This window comes from Ovis canadensis, chromosome Y (genome assembly GCF_042477335.2).
Source record: "Ovis canadensis isolate MfBH-ARS-UI-01 breed Bighorn chromosome Y, ARS-UI_OviCan_v2, whole genome shotgun sequence".
Lineage (NCBI taxonomy): Eukaryota > Metazoa > Chordata > Mammalia > Artiodactyla > Bovidae > Ovis > Ovis canadensis.
In genome coordinates this window covers 19,459,212-19,467,130 of record NC_091271.1, presented here as the reverse complement: position 1 = coordinate 19,467,130, position 7,919 = coordinate 19,459,212, and the positions used below count along the sequence as shown (strand labels likewise).

General features: G+C 43.6%; 1 pseudogene; it reads left to right on the top strand.

Annotated features, from left to right (window-relative positions):
• The first annotated feature begins 778 nt into the window (after positions 1–778).
• On the top strand, positions 779–2,491 carry LOC138431468 (zinc finger protein 280A-like; annotated as a pseudogene).
• The last annotated feature ends 5,428 nt before the right edge of the window (positions 2,492–7,919 follow it).

Below are 7,919 nucleotides of genomic sequence, written 5' to 3'. Positions count from 1 at the left end.
GCATTGAACCTGGCTCTCCCGAATTGTAGGCAGACACTTTACCATCTGAGCCACCAGGGAAGGTGTAATAATAACATAGAACAATTATAACAATATACTTTTATAAAAGTGTTGTGAGTCTAGTCGCTATGTAAAATATACTACTGTACTAATTGAGCGATTTTTTTTCACCCTAACTAAGCACTTACTACGCTCTGTGTCCATACCTTTTGCAGTTGGAGGTTTGACAGCAAAACTAACCCAGATTTATTTTCTCTTCTTCACATTCACCACAGATATTAGCAACCTCAGCATACATTGTTTCTTTCTCTTTTATATCAAATTGAGAACTTCGATCTTTTCACTGAAAGGTAGCACTTAATGGATTTTCTCTGGCATATGTCAATGGACAGCATCCCTCCACTTACGGTTTGGGGCCATTATTGAGTAAAGTAAGGATAACTTGGTCACAAGCCCTGTGGCATCTCAACAGTCATTGTGGTAACCGAGTGACAGACGCGTGGGATGTTCAGGACTAAGGAACGATTCACATTCTGGGCAGGAGGAAGCAGGATGGTGTGAGATTCCAATCACTCTCCTCAGAATTACCTGCAGATTAAAATGCATAAGTTGTATATTTCTGGAGTTTTCCATTTAATATTCTCGGTGACCAACTGAGGGTGACCTGAAACCACAGAGACTGACACCTGAGATCAGAGGGGATGACCTTGCCTGGTGATTGCTTTTAGGGGGAGAAAAACACTAGAAGGGGCCACTTGAAGCCACAAGTGGTTGCAAAATGGCCCATCTCTTCCCGTGTGAGGAAGCACAAGCACCACCACAACCCGAGAAAAAGACCGCCGTGTCCAAATCCAGAGGTGAGGACAATGACGATGCTGAGGTCATCTTTGTTGGAGTGGAGCACGTCAAGGAGGATGCTGAAACCTTCTTTGTCAGAGTGATTTCAACTTCAAAGCCAGTCATTTCTAATGTTTTGAACAGAGTGACCAGGGACTCATCTTCAAGAAGAATGAAGGACCACGTGAATCCGGATCCCTCCTGCAGGTGGCAACCTGCAAATCTGAGGACCCCAGCATCAGAGCCAGCTGCCGTATCACCAGTTTCTCAGTGTGCATGGGGAGGAAGAGGCAGTTCTATTATTTCGGAGCCTTCATCTAAACCTGATTAGAAAACGAGCTCGCCGGAAACTGTCCTTCACAATTCAGAATTGTTCTCTCTGCGGCCTCCCTGTCTCTCTGGAGCCGTTCTCTCATTAGGAGGCAAGGATGAAAGCCCTCTTAATTCAAAGCGGTGTCCCACTTCAGATGTGAATTTTAACAGTGGGAATCCCAAAAGACCCAAACTCAGCGATGGAATCCCAGGGGGACCTGCCTCCACCATGGCCCCTCCAGGTATCTCTCCTGGAAAAACACGGTTATGACCTTGGAAGATTCCCCGACCTCACCGAGCCGTGTGCATGGTGGGGCATCATTTTCACGGACTCGCACCAATGGCCAGGCATGCTTCCGTCTTATGGATCCAGAAGGAACATGTAGTTTGTCAGGCCTGGAGAAAATGGACTTTCTGACTCTTGCACGTCAGAGCAAGACTGTTGATCCCATGAAAGTAAATCTGGGATCAAATTCACTGATGAGAGTAAATGTTATTTGATGGCTTTTACTTTGGAGCATACAAGAGACAGCACCAGAACAGAAGACTCACACAGCCTTCAAATGCCTCAGCTGCTTGAGTCTTCTAAAATATGTCAAGTTTATGACCCACGTGAGGAACCATCTGGAGCTTGAGAGGCAGAAGGGTGACAGCTGGGAAACCCACACTACCTGCCAGCACTGCCACCGCCAGTTTCCCACCTCGTTCCAGCTGCAGTGTCGCATGGAAAGTGTCCCTGCTTCCTGGGAGCCCTCCACGGTCTGTAATATCTGTGAATTGTCCTTCAAAACAGATCAGGTTCTCTTACAGTACCTGAAGGACAGTCACAAACCTGGCAAAATGCCCTATGTCTGCCGTGTTTGCAGTTACAGATTGTCAGCTTTTGCCAATGTAGAGGTGTATTTTAGAACATGGCATGGAAACATGAACAATTTGTTTGTCTGGTTTGCCTCAAAATGTTCAAATAGGTGACATCCTTTGTAAATCACGCTCAGAGGAACTGCAACAGGAGGGTCTTTCCATGTTGCAAGTGCTGGCTACAAAGTTTGAACGTGAAGGAAAAGACCGAGCACCAAACCAAGAATCATCAGTCATTCAAACAGCCAGAGAACTTGCCAGGGTTGCCTGCTGAAACAGAGGTCATGATCCAAAGTTCAGTTCAGCTGGGACTGAGAGAGACAGCATCCATCATTGTGAGGAACACTGACTCCCAGGTGCCACCCAGAAAACACACAAAAAAGATTGACTATGAGCACAAAATATTCCAGACATGCTGCAGCATGGGATCTGGCTAAAAAATTATGTTCTACCCACCTCCAGAAATTCAGAAAAGCCCCATTGAGGTTCAGCCAGCTGTACATAAAGACCCTGCCTGGCTTTTGTTGTTCAGTTGCTCAGTCGTGTCTGACTCCCTGTGACCCCATGAACTTCTGTATGCCACGCTTCCATGTCCATCCTCATCCCCTGAAGCTTGCTCAAACTCATTCCGTTGGGTTGCTGATGCCACCCAATCATCTCATCCTCTGTCATGCCTTCTGCTGCTACCTTCAATAGTTCCCAGGATCAAGGGTTTTGTTTTGTTTTGTTTTGTTTTCCCAATGAGTTGACTCTTCCCTTCAGGAGGCCAAAGTATTGGAGCTTCAGCATCAGTTTTTCCACTGAAGATTCAGGGTTGATTTCCCTTCGGATTGACTGGTTGGATCTCCTTGCAGTCCAAGGGACTCTCAAGAGTCTTCTCCATTCTCCAGCACCACAGTTTGAAAGGATCCATTCTTCAGCACTCAACCTTCTTTATGGTGCAGCTCCTCCATCTGTACCTGACTCCTGGAAAAACCATAGCTTTGACTTTATGGACGTTTGTTGGGAAAGTAATGTCTCTTTCTTTTAAAACACTGCCTAGCTTTGTCACAACTTTTCTTCCAAGCAGTGAGCATCTTTTAATTTCGTGGCTGCAGTCACCATCTGCAGTGATTTTGGAGCTCAAGAAAATAAATTCTGTCACTGTTTCCATTGTTTCTTCATCTATTTTCCATGAAGTGATGAGGCCTTTGCCTGTGTGAACCACAACAAACTCTGGAAAATTCTTAAAGAGATGGGAATACCAGACCATCTGACCTGCCTCCTGAGAAATCTGTATGCAGGGCAAGAAGCAACACTTAGAACTGGACATGGAACAAGCGACTGTTTCCAAATAGGGAAAGGAGCACGTCAGGATTATATACTGTTGCCCTGCTTATTTAACTTAAACGCAGAGTACATCATGAAAAACACTGGGCCGGATGAAGCACAATCTGGAATCAAGATTGCTGGAGAAACAGCGACAACCTCAGATATGCAGATGATGTCACCCTAAGGGCAGAAAGTGAAGAGCCTCTTGATGGTGGCAAAAGAGGAGAGTGAAAGACTGGCTTAAAACTCAAATTTCAAAAAACGAAGATCACGTCTGGTCCCATCACTTTATGGCAAAGAAATGGTGAACAATTGAAAATAACAGCACGTTTGATTTTCTTGGACTCCAAAATCACTGTGGATGGTGAATGTAGCCACAAAATTAAAGGAAGCTAGCTCCTTGGAAGAAAGCTATGGCAAACATAGACAGCATCAAAAAAGAAAAAAAAAAAAAAAAAAGCTAAGGCATCACTCTGCTGACCAAAATTCTTATAGTCAAAGCTATGGTGGTTCAGACAGTAAGGAATTCACTTGCAATGTGGGAGACCTGGGTTCATTCATGGGAAGGACGTCCCTGTAGTCCGGTGGAAATACTCAGTGCTCCCAGATTAGGGCGTCCAAGTTCATTCCTTGGTCAGGGCATTAGATCCCACATACTGCAACTAAAAATACCACATGTGACAATTAAAATTCCTGCTCCCACATGCTACAATGAAGATTGAAGGGTCCTTGTGCTGGAACTAAAAACAAACACAGCCAAGTAAATGAACAAATCTTTGAAAGAAAGAAAGAAAGAGGTATGAGAATTCCCTGTTGCTTCAGTGGTTCGGACTTGATGCTTTCACTGTCAATGGCCAGGTTCAACACCTGGTTGTGGAACTAAGATCCCACAGCTTCTGTGGCATGACCAAACAAAACCCCAGAAAGATAACTGAGGAGTACAGAACTCCCAAAGTTTGAAAATGAAGCAATGGCACTGCACACAGGCTGAGGATAGAGTAAGGATTGCCAGGAACCCAAAGTGCAAAAGCGGCACCTCTGCAATTCACAAGCCTCTTTAATGTTGTGGTTTAGGCTTCTCCTTCTCCTGCTTCTGAACCTAAATAACTTATTGCTCCTAAGAGAAATTGTTATGGGAAAAACATTATTTGAACTGAATGATAGTGAAAATAGCAAATTTTTGAGACAGAGCTAAAGCAGTTTCATGTGTTAATATGCATCACATTTGAAAAGAAGAAAGGTTGGAAAAACAATGACCTAAGTCAGTGCTATTCACAGACCTTTCTGCAGCAATAGAAAACATTTTCATAATTGTTACATGTATTCCCTCATAAGGGCGATCAGCTTTTCACATATATAAATGCTTATGTTTTTTTTCTTTTCTGTGAGGTGTTCTGTTTATATCCTTTATCTGTATATTCAGATGGAGTGTTCATCCGGCAGGGTTTGTTTTCTTTCTTTCTTTTTTTTTTTTTTTTTGCCTGGCGGTGAGGATTAAGGGATCTTAGATCTTCAACCAGGGATTGACTCTCTGCCCCCTGCAGTGGAAGCACAAATCTCTAACAACCCGATCATTAAGGAATTCTCAGTAAAAGATATTTTCTATGTCCGTGTCTAATATGCCACTTTGCAAATGTTAAAATGTAGCCAGTGTGACTGCGGTATTAAATCTTTGTGTGTGTTCAGCGGCTTCAGTCTGTCCAACTCTTTGCGACCCCATCAGTGTAGCGCACCAGACTCCTCTGAACCCACATCTTTTACATCTCCTGTATTGGCAGGCAGGTACTTTACCACTAGCACCAACTGGAAACCTATTAAATCTTTAATTAATTTAACATTAAAAGATATGGCTAGAAGGACCAGATCTTCCTTACAAAGGAGTTTCAATTAACTTGTATACTCAGTAATTTGTCTATGTCTTCGATATTTTCCTCAAGATGAGATTCCATGCCCCTCCCTAAATGTAGGCTGTGTTTAGCGGCTTGTTTCCAAGAACAGAATATGTCAGCAGGAAGGAGACAACTTTATAGCAGACGAACTAGTGGTAGGTCATATTGATAGTATGAATCCTTGATGGGAGATGATGAGAAAGATATTTTGCCTTGGAGGTACAGTTCTAAAATTATATAAACCCCAGGGCAATCAGGAGAAACATCCCAAACCCATATAGAGAGTCATTCTGCAAAATACCTGTCCCTGAAGGACTCCTGAAAACTGTCAAAAGTCTTGAAAAACAAGGAAAGTTTAAGAAACTGCTATAGACCAGAGTAAGCTAAGGGAGGTATCTGTAGCTTTTTGCTCTATATTCTCATGCAGTTCAGTATCCTATATGGGACTATGAAACTAGGAAAGAACATTTGTGGAAAAACTGGTAAAATTTGAGAAAACCCTGGAACTTAGTTAAAGGTACCCTACTGAAAGATGCTGGAATAATTGTGAAGCATAAAGGAAGTCATTTCACATACATACATTTCAGACATTGCAAGTGTTTTCTCTACACAACACCCACTTCATTTTGACTTCACGGAGATGGAAATCTGAAGTACGGCATACTTAACGGAAATCTTCGAATACAAAGGATCAATAATATTTAGACTGTGTCATCTGACTATAATGCAATAATGAGAAATTGACCAAGAAACATCTTTGAAAATGCCATTCACTTGGAAAATAGAAATAACTATCTTAACACATATCTCTATGGAATTTTCATGCAAGAATCCTGGAGCAGATTGCCATTATTTTCTCCAGGGGATCCTCCTGACCCGGGATCGAACCCAGGCCTTTTGTGTCTCCTGCATTGGCTGGAAAGCGATTTACCAGTTGAGTGACCAGGGAAGCCCATGCAATATTTAGGCTTGTCTTCAGAAGAGAATATTAGGATATACTCGGACGTGAATGATAATGAACAGTCTATTCGCAAAAATTGCGGGACACAGTTAAAGTTGTACGGAGAAACAATGGAAAGAGTAACAGACTTTATTTTCTTGGGGTCCAAAATGATTGTGGATGGTGAATGCAGCCATGAGCTTAAAAGATATGTGGCCCTTGGAAGAAAAGCTATGACAAGCCTAGACAGCCTCTTAAAAAGCAGAGACATTTCTTTGCTGACAAAGTCCATCTAGTCACAGCTATGGTTTTCCCCACAGTCATGTATGGATGTGACAGCTGGACCGTAAAGAAGGTGGAGTGCCGAAGAACTGGTGCTTTTGAACTGTGGTGTTGAAGACTCTCGAGAGTCCCTTGGACAGCAAGCTTCAACCAGTCAATCCTAAGGGAAATCAACTCTGAATATTCACTGGAAGGACTGATGCTGAATCTGACGATCCAATAGTTTGGCCACCTGATGGGAAAAGCCAACTCATTGGAAACCACCTTGATGCTGGGAACGACTGAGGGCAGGAGAAGAAGTGGGCGGCGATGGATGAGATGTTCGGATGGTATCACCAACTCAATGGACATGAGTTTGAGCAAACTCCAGGAGACAGTGAAGGACAGGAAAGCCTGGTGTGCTGCATGCAGTCCATGGCTTTGCAAAGAGTCCAACATGACTGAGGGACTGAACAACAACAACAAATTAAGGTAAATTTATAGCATTAGATACAAGAGAAATGAGAGTTACTAACAGTTATCTCAAATAGTTGTAAAGATGAGCAACAGAACAAACTTATAGCGATGTGAAGGAATGAAATTAGGAAAGAATGAAAAATGAATATATTAGAGAAGAAAATAATGTAACAAAACCAAAACTTTATCCTCCCATAGGAGATCTCAACGGTCTACTAGGAGACTTCCAGCAGCACAGGGCATTTCAAAAAGACTCTATGAAGGGCCAAAAAAGAAATATTTTAGGCTTTGCAAATATGATCATTGGCGATTAAGTTTTCAGCCATAGACAACAACGAAAGAAACTGGCAAGTCCCTGTTCCAAATTTAAGGACTCCGAAAACTGAATTTCACACAATTTCCACATCAGAAAATAAAATTCTTTTCGGTTTTCCTCAGCCATTAAAAGCGTAAAGCTCTAAAATTAAAAAGAAGAAGAAGAAGAAGAAAAAGTAAAGCTCATTCTCAGCTCACAATAGACAGTGCAAAAACAGGGGCAGGCTGCCCTGCCTTGATTGAAATGTAATTCCAAGAGGAGGGGCGCCAAGATGCACTGTAAGGTCAAGCTCCTTAAGCAAAGAACTGGCTTAAGGGAGGTCACCCCTGAGGGCTGTGAGTGCCGGACACCATCACTGGACTCCCCTGGTAGACTCGGAGGCCATTCTCAGCCCTGAGCCCTGGCGACTGTGCCATCTGTTTTTTCTTTCTTCGCGTTTGGTGAGCTGAGCAATCTTGACCCAATACTCTTGAGATTCAGATTCAGCCTGACCACGCCCACAGGGGGTGCTTTTATGGGGTGGGGGGAGGGGGTGGGTGTCTATCTTGCGCGCATGCGCCCAACTCGGCCTCGCGGCCAATCAGATTGCAGGAGCCGACACCTGGCAGCCAATCATCGGAGGCAGCCCGCTCGCCTATAGGGGGAGCTGAGGCGGCGCCCCTGACCTGAGGAGGCCTCATCCCCTCGGGCTCGCCTCCTCAGGCTTGATCCGGGAACT